The sequence below is a fragment of the Engystomops pustulosus genome, chromosome 1 (genome assembly GCF_040894005.1).
Source record: "Engystomops pustulosus chromosome 1, aEngPut4.maternal, whole genome shotgun sequence".
NCBI lineage: Eukaryota > Metazoa > Chordata > Amphibia > Anura > Leptodactylidae > Engystomops > Engystomops pustulosus.
Window position 1 is genome coordinate 170,648,517 of NC_092411.1, and position 20,094 is coordinate 170,668,610.

Genomic DNA, 20,094 nt, shown 5'->3' on the forward strand with positions numbered 1-20,094 from the left:
CCTTTGAGAAAACCACCTACATGAGCAAAAAAGTTTCTACAGGTTTCTACAGTTTGACTTCACTTTTGCACACAATAGATCTCCAAAAGCCTGACACATTCTGGACATTACACTATTTGCCATTACCTCCTTGCTCCCAATAACAGAACAACCCCTAGATCATCCAGACCTCCCTAAGATAGCTAAATGGTCTCCCACCAGCAAGTTCAAGTCGCTGAAGACTAATAAGAACCATTGAACCACAAATTACCAGTGCAAAATTTACCTTGTCAGACAACTTTTACAAGTCCATAAGCAAGAAACTTCTTTCATACTTTATGTGTCACATACCAAACACTGGGTCTCATAAGATGGTTATCCGAGGGGAACTTATGGCGGCAGGCGAATAAATTAAAAAATGCAGAACTGCCACTATACAACTTTTTAACAAAAATTACCTCCTTGAAGAGTACCACAAGACATTCTAGGGCTCTGCACAAACAGGTACTAAAAATGACAGCATTCAAATTGGGACAATACCTGTCTATCCTAGTAAATAAAGAACAAACTGGCTTCCTAAAGGAGGGCAACCCTGGAGAATTTTGACATTCTTGTCCATCATGACCCTGTACAATTCCCCCAATGCTAAAGTCAGAGCACACAGTGCCCTGTCAGACTCCTTCCTTATTAGCAATGGCACCCACAAGGGATGCCGCATGTCACCCTCACTAATTATATTGATCATGGAAACGCTTCTACAAGCAATTAGACCATAAATCATAATCATAAATAACCCTCTCACAGTGAACTTTGCAAAGTCGTGAGCTTTAAATATCAACACCCCCGATAAAATCATTCAATCCTTTATTCAACCCCTGTAAATTGACATAAGTTAATTAACTACCTAGGCATTCAGTTCACAACGAACTCCAACAATCTCTTTAAAGAGAACCATGTCCCACTTCTATCTCAAATCACAACTCAACTTACATTTCGTAGATGGGCCACAAAAATCTTTATCATGTCAAAACTACTTTAATGCAAACAGTACCTGTTTATGTCCCCATATCATTCTTTTCAGTCAATTTCTGTGGTCAGGCTAAAGAGCTAAACTATACCAAAAAAAGCAAGGGGCTTTGGTTTACCGGATCCTTTAACCTACTATAAGGCCATTCAATTAAAGCAAAGCATTGAGTTTAACAATCCCTTCTGTGGCAATTTAGGTACAGAACTTGATGAGGTCGCAATTACAACTCACACATTAAGTCAGCTCTGGTACCCACAGTACCTATACAAATCCCCTTTTCAAAGGCATGATACAAACCTTGATCTCCATAAATAGTAGCCACCCACTTCTTCACAATCCACCCTCATATATTCCAAGCAACCTATGACCCCTATATGTCATTCCACAATAGCATATCACACCTGAAATCTGAAACAATTCCTCACACCTGACCACAATTTCACAAGAAAAATCTAGCAAACATCAAAAAAACCTTCTGCTAACAAAACTCTCTTTGTCAATCTTTCTACATTCAAATGGAATAAAAAGGGGTTATACTCAGCTTCACAAACACCATCTCCCTTAAAGCGCTGCATTCAGCTTCCGGCCAGAAGCTGAATCCAGCGCTGGATACCGGAGGGCACCGGAAGGTAAGTACCGCTTTATTATTTTAGGCAGCCCACTCCCGGCCACATATATATATTTTTTTTAAACTCGGACAACCCCTTTAATCTCTGCAATCATCAAAACAAAAACAAAATCTATTTGCCTTACACCCGAGTCAGTATTTCTTTGGATCCCACAAAAATGTGGAAACCTTCTAAAAATGACCTGGTAATACAGTTAGTACATGCAGCCAAGTTAACCTTCCCCCCCTAGATGGTTTCACTGATCTCTGAGTGGTACAGTGGAGTAGACAATATCCACAAGATGGAAGAACTAGTGAGCTGGGAGGTAACAATAGATTCAAATTGCTATGGGCCCCTTGGGTCTCTCAGAGAGAAGCAAACCAACTCATTTGACAACCCCTGTCTATCAGACCTTGGCCATGCTTTCATACAACTACTCTTTTACACATACACATTGAAACCTCTTTTGACTCATTTCTTAACTTTCCTATAATACAAATCACTAACTGTGGAATGTAATATAACTCCAAGCGCTTAAAACGACAACCAGCAGGGTAAAGCTAATTCTGTGCTCCTCTAAGGGGCGCAGTCTGCAAATATTCCTTTACCACAATGTGCATAACCAAATGGGATATAAATGGACAAATTGGATAACATTGAAATCTGAACCATGCACTACTTACTGTTTGTACCAAACATGTGTTTATTGCATACAATTGCACATCATTAACAATTGTTCGGCATATCATAAAATTGAACATAAAATCACATTATTATATGTACCAACATTGGGACTCACCATAGATCACATTAGGTAAATGGTATAAGATCTTACTTTGTGTTTGTATAGTATTGGGGTCATATGTCCCCTTTAACAAAGTGCCTGGATACAACCTATACGGCTACTAGTGCTATGTAATGCAGCGTGTGAACACTAGATAGCACAGTACATAAACAGTTGGTGTCACCGTATAAAATCAAATGGGTAAAACTGTGCATGCACGAAATCTAAAAACAAAAATATTCACTGAATAACTTGAATCCAGACAGCATTCTGATGAACTGCACGTGTGTTGGAGTGTACCAATCGTTGGTAGACAATATATTTGCCATCTCCGATAGATTGTTTCACCCAGCTTAGCATTTGTCTCTTAGGTCACTTGTAGTTATTCCAGTTGGGTAATATCCTTATAGGTTATGTATTACCTGCATTGGTTCTTCACTGCCACAATGCCTCCACTGTGCTACTGCACCACTGCAGACTCGGGAAGCTCTGTACTCATGCTCTCCTTCCTATTCCCGCATTCTGATGAACTGCAAGTGTATTGGAGTGTGCTGGAGCCTGCGACTAATTTCCTCTGGGTCCTAGTGCTGGTGTCTGGTGTGATGGAAGCTGGCTTCCGTTTGCGATATTGTCTCTCGTTTGATATACCGCATCCACTGGTGCTCAGAGATATAACAACGATAGGTAAGATGTGTCTATATTAGTTTCTGGATGCGTTTAGGGGTATCTAACCCCTTTTTCAAAAGCTATGTCCATCCTGGGTTTGCCCTGGTATTTAAACATGCTCCCAATGTCAAAACCTGGTCTGGATTAACATTCTAATTGGTCCAATCCATCCCATATTTCGCCGTTTTGCTGACATGTTTTTGCTTTGCAGTCCATAAAGGGGTACTGATCCCATCTTTGCAATTTTAACAAAGATGAATAAAACTTTGATTTTCCCTTGTAAATTCCAATCTTTAAAGTGGTTTCATTGGTGAAGAGTTGGCGCACACAGTTTCAACATCGTGGTTGTTTATATGTCTTGTCAGCCACTCGGACAGTGATAGGTGCTACTATGTAAATGTATTTTAACAGAGTGAAATACTTTACGGAGGTGGGAAATATTGTTGTATGAATGTATTATGATGAACATCAATGTGTGATGTTTAGGTGCAAGTCAATATATGGTATTTAAGTAATGTTTAGGCATTTAAACAATTTGGATAATTTGACATGGGATGACCATTGCACTGTTACAGACTACTGTTGCATTGCTGTTGTAATTCTATTGTACACTATTCAGAGCGATTTTTGAAAACATTTAAAAGATATTCACAAAGATGTTTACACAATGTTTACAGGATGCAGGATCATGAGTGGAATCCAGTGGTTCTCATGCTGACAGGATGCAGCCTGTCAGGAATCCAGTGGGGGGATCCCCACGGTCCTTCTACAAAAAAATAAATAGTTCAAGTTCAACATTTAGCCCTTTTGGGACAAGTGTGTAAAATTCAAAAATAAATCTAGATTCCATCCTGGACATTTTGGCAATAAAATCTCCTCCCGCCATTCCCTTTTGACCGACTGAAGAGCACAAAACCGTAACTTTGTGTGTGTGATTTTGGAAACCATTAGTTATGTTCCTAATATGTTCTCCTATTCTTGTTTTGAGTGCTCTACCTATATAGTGTTTGCCACAAGGGAATTTAATTAAATACATGACCCCGGCTGAATTGCATGTTAGTAATTCATTAATGTTCACTGTAAATCCATTCACAGAATTTGTCTGTTTTTCCTGCAACATTGGTACTTTGACATCCCCCCCCCCCCCATTGTCCACATCTATAAAACCCTTTTAGATCCAACCAAGTGTGCGATGTTTGGTTTTTATTCTTTTTAATGGTAGAAGCTATTTTGCTGTTGAGGTTTGGTGCCTTTGTGTACACTATAGGTGGTTTTGATGGTAATAGCGGACCTATTATTTTATCCTCTAGGAGGACATGCCAATGATGTGACACAATCCGTTCTATTTGTTTGTATTTTGGGAGTATTATTTTTGTTTGGTAGATTGTGCACTGTTGATGGGTTTTCCTGCTTCTATTGAATCTGTGAAAAATTTCTCTCTATCTAGTTGTCTTGCCCTTTTCCATGATTTCATCAATCTCTTCGCCGCTGGCAAAGCTGCAGGCGGCGCGTGGGCGCCGCCATCTTGGCTCCTATCGTCACTCCCCGTGACGTCACCAGGGAGCGGCGATCCGTTGTCATGACAGCCTCGGATCACACAAAGATCCGAGGCTGTCATGATCGAGGCTATCTATTACAATGTGTGATTTGCACATTGTAATAGAAATAGAGGGTATGCAAAATCCCCATATACTGCCAATAGGTAGTAGGGCAGTGTATGGTAGGATCACTCAGACAACCTAGGGTTAAAGTACCCTAGGGAGTCTGAAAAATAGTAAAATAAATTTTAAAAAGTAAAAAAAAAAATTATATTAAAAAAACAAAAAAATTCAAATCACCCCCCTTTCCCTAGAACTGATATAAGTATAAATAAACAGTAAAAATCTTAAACACATTAGATATCGCCGTGTCCAAAAATGCCCGATCTATCAAAATATAATAACCGTTTTTCACTGCGTTTTACCCCGTAGCGGAAAATAGCGCCCGAAGTCGCAAATTGCATTTTTTAGCCATTTTGAAAAATAGAAAAAAATTCAATAAAAAGTGATCAAAAGGTCGCACAGTCCTAAAAATAAAAGCGTTGAAAACGTCATCAGAAGTCGCAAAAAATGACACCACCCACAGCTCTGTACACTAAAGTATGAAAAAGTTATTAGCGCAAGAACACTGTAAAATGAAGAATTTTTTTCTGTACAGGAGGTTTTAATTTTTGTAAATGTATGAAAACATTATTAAACCTATACAAATTTGATATCCCAGTGATTGCATTGACCCAATGAATGAAGTAGATCTGTCATTTGGGGCGCACAGTGAAAGCTGTAAAAACCAAGCCCACAAGAAATGGCGCAAATGTGTTTTTTCATCATTTTCACTGCATTTAGAATTTTTTTCCCGCTTTCCAGTACACGGCATGGAATATTTAATACTATCACTACGAAGTGCAATTTGTTACATAGAAAATAAGACATTACACAGCTCTGTACATGGAAAAATAAAAAAGTTATAGATTTTTGAAGGTGGGGAGTAAAAAATAAAAACGCAAAAACAAAAAAGGGCCTGGTCCTTAAGGGGTTAAAGATTGGAAGTCACAAGGAAAAATCAACGTTTTTTGACCATTATGTCAGCAAAAACACGACATTGGGAGCATGTTTAAATACCAGGGCAAACCCAGGATGGACATAGCTATTGAAAAAGGAGTTAGACACCCCGAAATGCATCTAGAAACTAATATAGACACATTTTACCTATCATTGTTTTATCTACGAGTACCAGCGGATGCGGTAAATCAAACCAGAGACAATATCGCAAAAGGAAGCCAGCTTCCATCACGCCAGACACCAGCACTGGAACCCAGAGGAATTCAGTCACACTCCACCACACGTGCAGTTCATCATAATGCGGGACTAGGAACGAAAGCACGAGTACACAGTGTCCCAGGTCCACAGTGGTGCCATAGCACAGTGGATGCATCATGGCAGCGAAGAACCAATGCAGGTAATACATAACCTATAAGGATATTACCCAACTGGAATTACTACAAGTGACCTAAGAGACAAATGCTAAGCTGGGTGAAACCACTATCGGAGATAGCAAATATATTGTCTACCAACGATTGGATGTACAAGTTATTTAGTGACTATTTTTGTTTTTAGATTTTGTGCATGCACAGTTTTATCCATTTGGTGACACCAACTGTTTATGTACTGTGCTATCTAGTGTTCACACGCCACGATATATAGCACTAGTAGTGGTATAGGTTGCAACCCGGCACTTTGTATAGTATTGGGGTCAAATGTCACCTTTATCAAACACAAAGTAAGATCTTATACCATATGGTGAGTCCCAATGTTGGTACATATAATAATGTGATTTTATGTTCAATTTTATGTGATGCAGAACAATTGTTAGTGATGTGCAATTGTATGCAATAAATGCATGTTGAGTGAAAACAGTAAGTAGTGCATGGTATACATTTTAATTTTATCCAATTTTTTATATATACAGAGGGGCACACGGTATTACCAAAGCACACTTCCCACAAGGTTTTTGTCCAATATGTCGAGAGTGCGGTCTAGAGATTCAATAAATGGCCAAATACCTGTCTGAGCAGCTGCTGTATGTGCCTCAGAAATATACATTCTTCAGGTATGGACATAAGGTATTGATCTCAGTTTAAACCATTATAATGCATGGGGATGGATTATAGAGCCATTGTGATCTACTGATACACTCGGCACCACAAAATGGCGCCTCACCTTGGCGACAATCCATTAAGGGGCTAGGCCCGACACGGAATTACTCTGGAATGGACTTTTTTTTCCTGGCCACAGCCAATAACGTTTATTAGATCTTACATTATATTAACTGCCTCCTTCGGCTAACATATTGTTGCTATTCCGGTTGCAGGATTTACTGGTCTACTGTGCCCCTGATGAACCTATGTTTATAGGTGAAAATTGTCATGTAGGGTTTTGACCCAGTTTGACCAAAGATACCTATGAACCTGTTTATTCATTACTTCAACTGAGTACTTTTATCTGTCTACGGATTTTCAATGCAATTTATGATAGTAGTTCCCCCCCAAAAATTCTGTGATACCCTATTTGCATTTGTCTAATAGCATCCTCCCCATCCCTTTAATTAGGGTCTGTGGGCCCACATTAGGGAGAGGTTTCAGATGGGCTGGAAGTCGGTTAGGGCTGTGGTTCCTTGTTGAGGTCATTAGGGGGCAATAGGAAACCCATTGGGGCACCCGGTTCTGTCGCGATCCCCTTACACTGTAGCATAGACCTCTATGATGGAAATAGTACTTTGTATTATTTGCATTGCAGAGTTCTTCATTGCATTACCAATTTTGGTACTATTTGTATTTATAGCATCAGACAATACTACCTTACAAGACCAGTATTTGCACTATTATGCATAATCATGCAGTTCTACTACAGTGCCCAGGTTAGGGGTGATGCCAAAGCTATGCTGGGTCTGCCAGGCACCTTTGCAGTGTTGCCACATATAGCTGCCATCTGGAAGGGATGGTAAGGCGTGGTGCACCCCAATGTGAAATAAGTCCAGGGAATCAGGGTCTGCAGTGAACAGTTACCTTCTTTACTGAAGAAATTCAGGTACAAATCAATACAATGAAATCAAAAGGCTGACTTCTCCAATCTCCTCCCTGGCAGAAAAAGGGTTCTATGCTGACGAAAGGCCTGGGCAAGCTATACCTCTCTTTCTCAGTAGGCTGGTACCCTTCTTTCTCAGACTGGCAGTCTGCTGTTTGTTCCCTTATATACTTTTTACCAGGGGATGAGTGGTTACTTTTCAGCACAAAAACAATGACAAAGTGCTTCCCATTGACATTGAGTCCCCATAACATTCTATGGCAGCAAGATTCCAAAGTGTAAACAACTTTCCAGACAGTAGCTGTGATTCTAAAGGTCAACCAGTCTGCTTGTCTGGTAAACAAGACTGTTTTTCTTCACTGTCAGGGCTCAGCAAGAACATTTATGAAACTATGCATCAACAATGTACATGGAGTTGAAGGTATCCCAGGTCTAGGGGTAGGTTCTCAAATGTTACCAACGGGATGTAGAAAAGCTTAGTTTTGGTCCATTTTTGATTGGCGGGCCATTATTGCGGTAATCTGAACAGCGACTTACAATGTCTATTAGTAGCTGTTTTTTTGGCACGTGGCATGTGGACAAAACACAAATGTTTGTAGTCATCAGTGGCCTCTTCCATGGTCAACAAGCTGAAAGCTGTTGTACTTCAGCAGAAAATGGTCATCACAGAGGCGGGGCGGAATACCAGGTGTTGTGATCAGCTTGTAGATATAAAGCTTGTACGACTTGGCACTCCCCACATTTTTATTTGGCTCTATCACAGCAGAAAGACTCAAAAGCACATAGTCACTGGATGTAACAATCACCAGACTCCAGTGACTTCAAAATAGTCATCACATACAATATACACAGCATACCTGAGAATAAGCCACTACTCACAGTGGGCATTGTAGAGCTGACCATAACATTTTTCCTGATCTGCCATATGACAAACATTCTCACAGCATTTTTCCAGTATATAATCTTTGACATGGCTATTGCCAAAAAAGGTAATCAGCATAATGAGTAGGAATCAGCAGAAATGGATAGCATTCCAAGATAACTTCATTCGGAGGACAAACATACATGATTACAAATTACAAAATATACATTTTTCTACAAGTGCAATTCTAATGACATAACTGAGATGTGGGTGGAACACTTAATCCTGGTATGGGACTGTTTTGATACCATTGATGGTTCTTTAGGATCACTTGAGCTGGGTGTTGACTATAGGTTTAAAGGGGGAATTAGTAACCTTCTGTTCATCATTAAGCGAAGTCATTTTGTAAATGGCACCTATTCTCTGAGTCTTTTAGGTTTGTAGGCTCTCCTCCATATTTTGGTAAACATGGTGCGCTGAAAAAGCATCAACAAAAACAAAAAAGGAAAAAATAGTCAGCTCACCTAGACATAGAAAATGTTAAAACGCTGAAAAGTATGGTACAGACAGAGTTATTGACTAGCAGTCATATCACTGTCTCTGCCTACCGATATTGTAGAAAAATATAGCAACACGACAACATAGTAACTCAGTCCCAAGTTGCCGATGCTGTGATGGGCTAAAGACACAAGATGGGACTTTCCCGTAGCTGCCACTGACTGTCTTGATCTACTGGAGCTGGATCCGCAATGACCTGTTCTGCTAATGCTGTACTGGATTCGGTTTGTGATGCCAAAATGTAGTGTCTGGGTAAGGGGTGTCCCTAAAGCTATGCTTGGTCTGCCAGGCACCATTGAGGTGTCACCCAGTATTGCTGCTCTCCAGAAGAGATGGTAAGGCGTGGTACACCCTAATGGAAAATTAGTCCCAGGCTCTGCAGTGAACAGTTCCCTACAATCTGCCAAGAGAATTTACACTAGTCCTAGTGGATATAATTTACTTCCTACCATCTGCAGACACAAACAGGGCCTGGGAAATTCTAGCTGATAACATCAATGACATAAAGAACAAACACCCAAGATTTTAACCATGCTCAACAAACAACTCCTTGCCCGATTTCCATCAATATGTATGTTCAGCAATCAGAGATGAAAAAAATCATGGACTTAGTTTACAATATTATAGTAATCCCCCCCGTACACTGTCAACCATTAGGCAGGTCAGACCACAACATTATCATAGAAAAATCAACTTACAGTCCGCTACAAAAAGTGTCCCCAATTTGTAAAAAAGAAATTGTAGGTGGTCTAATTGTAGGTGGTAGAAATGCTGAGAGCATGCTCAAATCCAAGAACATCAATCAGTGGGCAGACAATGTTACATGGTACCTCAACTTTTACCTAGATTCATTGATACCAGAAGAAAAATTCAGGTGCTATCCAAATAATAAGCCAAAGAACTTAAATGTCTACTAAACAAGAAATAGTCATCCCAAGAAGGATAGGGCCGCCGTTAAAAAGATCTAATTTCTACTAAAAACAAAAATCTAAGCCTCTTAAAAGGCATATGGGGAAAGCGTAGAGGCACAGCTGGGTAAGACCAATACAAAGAATGTCTGGGTGGGTCTGAGGAAGATCACAGGCATGGGAGACAAACTAACACAACTCAGAATAGAAACAAAGTGTAGAAGGTATAAATTCTTTAATAGATTCTTGGATGGGTACACAAACAACCACCAGGGGGCCTCCCCATTGCAAGCAACAAACCACAGAACCACCAACAATCCAACAAAAAGTGGGGTTAAATTGTCAGCTGATGAAGTAAAATTTGTATGAGGGCCATGAACCCAAACAAAGCTAGCAGACCCAAGAGCATCTGCCCCCGGTTAAAACCTTCTCTAAAGAATTTTGCAGATTCCTGATCTATTTAACTTCAGCTTGAACTTTCAAACCGTACCAAACATCTGGAAAATCTCATGTATACAACATCTACAGAAAACCAAACAAGTAAACAACTACTGAAAATTTAGACCCATTGCCGTAACATCACTTGGATGATTCAGTCATTGTTGGCTGCATCTAGGAGGGTGAAGAAAAAAACCTGTAGGGAAGTTTTAAACAAATTTGTTGACTGGAACGAAAGGTAATAATCTCATGCTAAATGTGAAAAAAACCTAAAAGAAATGGTGATATTCCTATGGAGGGAAAAAACAGCTCATAATTCTATCTAAGTTAAACGTCCATACCTATAAGCATCTTGGTGTCATGATCAATAATAAGCTAGAATGGACGGCAAATAGTGACGTTGCACTTAACCCCTTCTCGAGTACGGCGCACGCCAGGTCCCGGTGCATGGAGAGGGCTTGGGGGCCGAGCCCTCTCCATAGCCGCTAAGTCTTTGCTGCATAATGCAGCAAAGGCTTACTGGTAACACCCGCGATCGGTGCTAGCACCGATCGCGGGTGCTTTCACGGCGATCGCTGCCGGCAATGCTGCCGGAGGCTTCAAAAACATGGCGCCGCCATCTTGCCGCGGATCTTCGCTCCCCGATGACGTCACAGGGAGCGGTGATCCGTTGCCATGACAGCTTCGGGTCTCACGAAGGCCCGAAGCTGTCTCGTTTTAACCAATTCATTACAATGTGCTATCAGCACATTGTAATGAATGAGGAGTAAAAACCCCATATACTGCCATATTGCAGTATGGCAGTATATGGTAGGATCGATCAGACAACCTAGGGTTAAAGTACCCTAGGGAGTCTGAAAAATAGTAAAAGTAAAAAAAAGTTAAAAAAAATTATAATAAAAAAACCTAAAAATTCAAATCACCCCCCTTTCCCTAGAACTGATATTAATAAACAGTAAAAATCCTAAACACATTAGGTATCGCCGCGTCCGAAAATGTCCGATCTATCAAAATATAATAACGGTTTTTCACTGTGTTTAACCCCGTAACGTAAAATAGCGTCCAAAGTCAAAAATGACATTTTTTTGCCATTTTGGAAAATATAAAAAAATTAATAAAAAGTGATCAAAAGGTCGCACAGTCCTAAAAATGATAGCAATGAAAACGCCATCAAAAGTCGCAAAAAATGACACCACCCACAGCTCCGTACAACAAAGTATGAAAAAGTTATTACCACCAGAAGATGGCAAAATCAAAAAAAAAAAAAATTTTGTACAGGAGGTTTTAATTTTTTTTAAATGTATGAAAACATTATAAAACCTATACAAATTTGGTATCCACGTAATCATAGCAACCCAAAGAATAAAGTAGACATATCATTTTGGTCACACAGTAAAAGCTGTAAGATCCAAGCCCACAAGAAAACATCTCAAATGTGTTTTTCACCATTTTCACTGCATTTGGAATTTTTTTCCTGCTTCCCAGTACACGCCATGGAATATTAAATACCGTCACTACGAAGTGCAATTTGTTACGCAGAAAATAAGCCATAACAGAGCTCTTTATGTGGAAAAATAAAAAAGTTATAGATTTTTGACGGTGGGGAGTGAAAAATGGAAGTGAAAAAACTAAAAAAGGCCAAGTCGTTAAGGGGTTAAACAACTTAAGTTTCCTAAGGAAGTACATTCTAGAGGAAGCTATTTTTAATACCTACAACAAAATCCTAAAGATGTTCTTTGAATCCACCGTCCCAAGCATTGCTATGCCATTGTCTGCTGGGAGAGTTAAATTAAAAAAAAGGAATATAACAGATTGGCCAAAAACACCAAAAGGTCTCAAAGCATTGTAGGCAATAACCTGAGCCCAATTGACAGCATTAGGAAGGTTAAGAGTGGCAGCAAATTAATTTCCACTGCAAAAAATGCATTACACCAAGAACTACTCCAACAACGTAGCGAGAGATGAAGCCATCACTCTCTACATTAAATAGATTCAAGGAGCAGCCAAATCAACTTAATTAACCCCCCCCCCCACTTGCCCCCAAGCCATATTGTACTCTTATTTCTTGTGTTAGGTCTTTGATTTTTATTTTGCACTATACATACAGGAGCAATGTACACTACCATTTCCTAAGGGATATGAAACTTTATTGTATTGTATTTTTTAAAAGAAATCTATTAAAACACAGGCGCCACAGAATAGTCACAAGGCCATATATTTGGTTTTTATTCTGAGCTGGCTGGCATTCATCTTGACTTTGTATTTTGGATTCTCCAACCATCAGCCTGTATTCTGATTATCCTTTTGCTTGTTGGTGCTTATTATGCTGCCTTTTTACGCTTGGTTCTGACCTGTATCTTGTAGTTCTGTCTTTGTATCCATTTTTGCACTTGGCGCCAGAAGGGATTGTTGACCAATGGGGAAGAGGTTAAGAGTTAGGGCTCACTTTCATTGTCTATTCTTTCAGTCCATCAAAACTATTCCCTACAGCAGCATTACAGGCTGCTCAAACTGTCGAAAACCGACTCCAGGAGGGTGATACGTGAGACCTATGTCTTCAAGTGACATCAGGAAGATTGACATCAGCCAGAAAACACCAAGATTAGCAGATAATAATTGGTACTTGTGTTCATCATGGATGAGAACAGGTCTGAATTGATCACTTTTGACAGACCTGAAAGAGTCTAGAGATGTTTCAAAGAATGTGAAATTTCCAAATCCAGCATGATGGATTTGGCAATGGGTCAGTTGTGGGGAGGCATTTATTTAGTTTTCTAAGCCAAAATGTACCCTAAGTGCTATTAAGTATTGAGATGAGATACTCATTTTAAGACCACATGCATGTGCAGGTGGGCCTTGGGTTGCTTCTGATCCATGACAATGCTGGTCCACATGTGGCTGTAATGGCAGCAGTCCCAAATCAAAATTTGCTAGTATGTGAGGTCCCGACATATCATGTTTTGCCCTGTCTGCTCATCAGGGAACACCACAAGAAAAGCAAGTTCCATTTTCTTGTAAAGTGCTAGGTGCTTTAAGGTCTAGTCCTAATGTGGATCGACCATGATATGGTATGTATGGTATCCACCACCTGCCGCTGATAAGAGCCGAAGTTCACTGGTCAGCTCTGTGCTCTTTTTTTTTTTTTTTTGGCGTGTGGATCCTATGACCGCTGAGCAGTTGATTGTATCTCTGTTCATTTTTTTGGACAGGAGCTTTTTTATTTCTCCTTTTTGTCACTTTTGTCACCCCCCTGCGTGTGTTCTGCAAACCGCCTGCTGCTGATAAATATGAGCCTCAATTTCCTGACCTATGATTCATGATTCATGATCTATGACTAAGGACCTTATTGGTCAGAAACACGTAAGATGATGCTTTTTCCTGATGTGTTAATACCTGTAACTTGCTGTGTCACCATGAATGAATAAAGGATTCAAGATTTCCAGTGAATCAAAAAGTGCCAACCTCATTTGTTCTGAAGTTTATGTTTGCTTGGGAGAAGAGAAGTACTCTCAGAGGATTGTGCACCTGGAGTTTTGAGCAGTTTCGTTTGGTGTGTATTCACACACAACAGTGACTCTTATAGTCACATCAAACTTAGCTAGTCCTGCAAAACATAGATTTTGTTGATTTTCCCAAAAATCAAAAAAAATCACCTGTATAGTTATAAGCCTGCTATCTTCCTAAAAAAAAGTATAAGATGTTTAAAAAAATCATGCTAACATAAAGAAGACTTTAGGTTAATGTTATTTATTAAGTTATTTGGGGGCTATGACAATCTGCTTGAAATGTAGAAATTTCCAAAGTTTTAAAATAGCATTTTTTTCAAAATTTTCACCAAATTTCCATTTTTTTCATAACCAAACGCAAAAGTTATCACCCAAATTTTTCAACTAACATAAAAGTACAATGCATCACGAAAAACAAACAAACAATCTCAAAATCAGCGGCGTATATGTTAAAGTGTTCCAAAATTATCTCCATATGAATTGATACATGTCAGATTTGAAAAATAGGGCCGTGTCAGGAAGGTGAAAAAGTGGCTTCAGTGGCAAGGGGTTAAAATGTGCTGGAGAGAGGGCTATATACGCAATATCTGCTGTGGGAGGGATATATATATTTATTATACACACATACATTTTAACCCTAGATGGTCTGATCGTTTCTACCATATACTACAATACTACTATATGGCATTTTTACACAGTATTCATTACAACGAGCCACTGGCCTCGAGTCCAACATCATGTCATGGCAAGTGATCGCTGCCCTCCACTGACGTTTGGGGGAGCAACAATCAGAACCAAGATGGTGACGCCCATGCGTCACATCTCTTAAATGCCGCTGGCAGTAGTAGCTCAGCCCGTGAGCCCTCTTCATACATGTGAAGGGGTTAATGACCCAGTCCAATTGTTTTGCCATGTGTGATTTTAACTTTGTAACGCTTAAATTTGCGACTTTTACACAGGTTTTTTTTTAAGTTCGCTGTGGCAGAGTTTTACACGGTTGGACCTAATTTATTTAAAAAATTAAGATGTGGATTTCTGAAAAAGTTGCTAATTTTTACCCAATTTTGGTAAAATGTCACAATTTTTTGCACAAATAAACTCCAGTCCAGAACAGGTTTCTTTGGTGAGACTTTTCAGACAAAAGTCTCAAATAACCAACACTCACATGCCTTATTTTTTATTTACTACTGCAATAAATCAGGCAAGCCCAAAAAAAAAAATAATTTTAAGATTTGTTTTTTGTGACATGATTTGTGACATGTTGTACTTTACCTTAGTGGTATATTTTGGTTGATATATTTTGCATTTATTTCTAAATGTTATGCTCATCATACAGTTAGTCTAACATCCCAAATAGTTTACTAACTCATAGCATAACATAACCTTATATCTGCTTTATGTTGACATCAATTTTGGTGTTATTTTAAAATTCAATTATTTTAGAGGCCTATTCATATTTATAGGGTTTTAAAAAGTTCTATTTATTAGCAACTCCCCACAAAGTATCACATTTTTACCCTCAAACTATTTATGTTCTATGGGTCAGTACGATTATGGCGATATCCTATTTATATCGATTTTTTATGTTTGAATAAAAACACATTTTGAGAGAAACATCACTTGCTTTTGCATCGCCATCTTCTAAGTGGGGTAACATTTCGATTTTTTTGCTGACTGAGCTGTAGGGTGTATTTTTTGCAAAATGGGTTGTACTTTTTATTGGAATCATTGTGGTGTAGATGTGACATTTTGACCATTTTTTTAGCTTTTTTGTTTGGTTGGGTGTGCAAAAATAAAAATTTTTAGCTTTTTTTTTTTTTTTTTTTTTTTTAATATTTCTTCATGGTATTCACGGTTGCATGGTTGCATGCTACCGCACACTGTCACCGTTTACTATTGTCATGGTTATAGTTTGTGCAGGACAAAAATGCATGCCCTAGTGTCTTAACCACTGGCCGACTTGTGCGTGCATTTTTATCCATGGTCCACAAGGGGTTAACGTTTACTTTATACACCATATAGCATAGATAACACATTATGCATGTTCAATGGGTCAGTACAATTAAGACGATATCCCATTTATATAGCTTTTTATGTTTGAATAATTTTATTCAAGTTTATTCAAGTTTACAAAGCCTGTAGTAAGCTGCTTTCCACCTATGAATATCTTGATCCTTTTTAGTAGTTTTAGTAAAACAGTTATGGTCCGTTCTGTTACAAAGCAGTTCTCTTATTTTTTAGGTCATTGTCATGTTGAATGTCTAGATAAAGCAGGACACATCCCCTTCCAAATGGTTGCCTATGCCTGCTCTGGACTGGAGTTTATTTGCGCCATAAATTGAGACTTTCAGCATATGGTTAATAAATGCCTCCCATTATGCCATATTATATAAAGACAGTGGCAAGTTTCTCACGCACACAAATATATATTTGACAAATGTGTTGCTATTGAACACCCTGTACTCTCAAAGGATCTTTCTGTTATAAGTATTCCAAATCAATAATAATATGGTCCAAAGTAAAAAATTCAAAGTCAAAGGAAAAAGGTATTCAATTATTTTTGGTCTTCAAATGTACTGTATATAAAATGGCTTTGTGCTTGATTCCTGCCACCTCACATCCTGCCCTGAGCAGCCATCTGGAGGGCAGCAAAGATGAACACACATACTCTGAGCCCCCTTTGAGCAGCTCTGTCAATGTGTTTTGGATTTTTCCAGCTAAGTTGAGCCATCTGTCCAGTTGCTGCCTTGGTCTTGCAGTATTGCAAACATTTGTGCCTAATTTATTGTGTGAACTGGCTGAACATCTTTTAAATCAACAGACACATTGGCCAAATTTGTCTTAAAGGGGTTGGCCACTTTACCCAATTATTTTTGTAATGTGTGTGCAGATGGCAGGATATTAGGCTGTGGCTTAGTGGTAAGCATTACAGCCTTGCAAGGCTGGGAACCTGGGTTCAAGTCCCAGGGTTAACATCCTCAAAGAGTTTGTATGTTTTCTCCGTGTGCAGGGTGGGCCAGATTCAAGAATTGTGGCATATATTCATTAAGAATCTGACACTCCCTGAACAGCTCAACATTTTCTTGGTGCATCTTTAGCATGGTGCATGCGACACACTTCTGTCAAAATCTAAACGATAAATGTGTTGCATGGTGCACAAACTTGCGTTGCACACGGCTCATTTGCATTATAACCAATGCTACACATGTGTGTCTCAGACACTTCTTAAATTCATGTGTAAGCAGTTTGCGTGAGAAAGAACGTGCAGACTCCGACAGAAAACTGTCGCAAGAGCCTAAAAGGGTAAATGTGCCCCATTGTCTTATGTTTAGAATGAAGAGTGGAGAATTCCTCAGCTCTGCCAGAAATAAAAACTCAAAATCATCTTGTGAAACGTTTTATTTGAGCAATAAAAATATCAAAGTGCACTTCTCTCTTCATCAGGTTCTGCAAATAAAAGAACATGCTCCAGCAGGAATATCTGTAATACACTCAGATCGATGTTCCGACCAGCAGAAGAATAATGGTAGCTGGATGTTGCTCTGATCGAGTATGTTCGGGTTCCTAAACAGTCACTGCTTTGCATCGTCTTATAATGGATATTTTTTGATTTTTTATAGTATTTGACAAAGGTCAAAACGTATGTGCTGCAATACAAGTCACTTTTGAGCAAGCAACTTTTTGGAGTGCCTGGATTATTTTGTTTACAGTTATTGGAGTAGGAACCCTATTTAAGTCACCCACCTCTACCAAGGATTGGAACGAATATAAGTCTTAACAAGGCTTCTTTACTGTAAGAACTATGAATGTGTGGAATAGCTTGCTGGTTCAAGTAGGGACAGTAGGGCCTTTTTACATCAAAATAACATTGATGGTTATGTGAAAACATATAATTGTTTCCCTTACATTACTTGGTTGAACTTGATGGACGACTGTACGACTGTACTATGTAACTATTATGAGGATCTTCAGCAGGTGAGGTGTATATGATAAGGTTCTGCAGCAGCTGTGGGGTGTATTGTGATATTCTACAGTAGCTAGGGTTCTGCAGTAGCTGAGGTGTAAATTATGAGGTTCTCAATCAATAAGTTGTGATTTTTATTCAGTTTCTGATTTTGGGAAATGTCATTTGGGATCTCTGGAGAAGGCTGTAGCACAATTATTTTTATTTTATTAATTACTGGTACCTCCTTTATTTAAAAAAAAAAAAAAAGGAATTAAATGGGGGACCCCATCAGTTTGTGCCCAGATGGCCTCTGCCATCCTTAATTTGGCCTTGCAAATTTTCATCAAATGGTACAATATATATATATATATAGTAATTTTCAGCAGCCAAGTGATACATTTTATGGTTCTGTTAAATACGACTGGAAAGAGTTATTTCAGCTCAAAGAATTCTCAAACAAATTTTTATTTTTACAGTTCACTTTATTTGTGACAACAAGCAGACAGAAATCAGAAGTGCAGTCCTCATCACATAACAAACTATTTAAAGTATTGTAGAATATTTAAAACTCAGTCAATTATCATGAACTCTACAACAAAAATGGAGAAGAATAAACAAAGAATTCAAGCTCCATCTGTCTTCTTGTCATTTTGTTAACTTGAAAGAGAAATAAAGGAACAAGGTACAACAGCAAACAATAAGGATAGTGAAAATATAGGAGAAGAGGAAATAAAGGTGCAGAAAAAAGGAAAAGGTGGAAGAGGGAGGATAACAAATTGAGGTAGGGTAGGGAAAGGAGGAGGAAAATGGTGAAGGATATGTCAGGTGCAGGAAGGTAACGGTCAAAACAAAGGCCTCATGATTGTCTGTACTCAGGAGTTTGTTGAAAGAGAATCCAGGGCTGCCAGGTTTTGTGGAACTTTTCATATGTGCCATGGACATAAGTAATAAGATCTTCCATATGCATGAGATCATTAACTTCGGTCACTCACATTCCTATCATAGGGGGAGTAGTTTGTTTCCATAGGAATGGAAAGCAAGATCTCGCAGTATTGATCACAAAGTGCAAAATAGAGAGTTTGTATGTTTGGGTTGAGATGTCGGAAAGTAATCCAGCTGGCGGGAGTTACATTGGGAAGACCGAAGGTATAGCGGTATGGGTACCGATCGTTGAGCACTAAGCTGGCAGAGGACACAGCAGCGAAACAGACCTGGACCTCAAGTACCATACAGTCTGTGAGTATACCACGGCCAAGGCGGCGGGGCAGCGTACATGGAACGGAACCTGTCATCTCTGGAGCGCCGTGCAAGACGCAGGGTTCAAGTATGAAGCCAAGCTCCCGGTGAGACGTTCCTAGCTGTTATAATTTAAATTGTGGTGCAGCGAGGAATTGTCAAGTTTTATTACTTATAAGGTATATCAGGCTGCAAGCGTAATCCCAAAGTTATCTTTTAAGCCGTACGTGCTATTCCGGTGGCCCGTTAAAAACAGCACTATTGTGAACAAAAAGTATTGGCTGTATACTGAGATTGGTGCCTATATTAATAGGCTTTATCTTTTTTTTGCCTTCGGAGGTCAAATCATTATTTGTGTTGCTAAATGCACTGGTGCTGCTTATAACACTATAGACCAAAGGCCAAGATGGATGATTATACTAAGCACTATCTCACTTTACTACTTGCTATTATACTATTGACTGTGCTGCTAAAACCCTTACTGCTGTACCCATACTAACAAATATTATTTTTCCTGGCTGCTAGATGTCTAACTATTGACTGTGCTGCTAAACGCATGGCTGCCGCTAACAACAGTAAAGATCAAAGGTCAAGACTGATAATTATACTAATAAGCAGTATTGTATCTTGCTATCGCTGCCATATTATTGACTGTGCTGCTAAAACCATCATTGCTGTTAATAACATCACAGGCTAATTACCGAGGCCGATGACTATACTAATAAGTACAATTTTTTCGGGCTGTTGGATGTCTAACCATTGACTGATGATTATTCTAAGAAGCACCATCTCATCTGCCATCGGCTGCCATATTGTTGATCGTACTGCTAAAACCATTATTGCTGCTACTGACATTATAAATTAAATACGGAGGCTGACGATTATACCAACAAATCTCATCTTTCCTGGCTTTTGGAAAGCTAACCATTGACTGTGCTGCTAAAATCATCACTGCTG

The 20,094-nt window shown here is 39.1% G+C and overlaps 1 protein-coding gene and 1 long non-coding RNA gene across 4 annotated transcripts in view; one reads left to right on the top strand and one right to left on the bottom strand.

Moving 5' to 3' along the window:
* The window catches only part of NRTN (neurturin), a 488,581-nt gene that overhangs the window by 398,809 nt on the left and 69,678 nt on the right, over positions 1-20,094 (bottom strand). The window lies entirely within an intron of this gene.
* On the top strand, positions 7,961-18,502 carry LOC140097659 (uncharacterized). Its single transcript, XR_011850079.1, has 3 exons — positions 7,961-8,121; positions 17,400-17,505; positions 18,378-18,502. It is a non-coding gene; the product is annotated as an uncharacterized lncRNA (long non-coding RNA).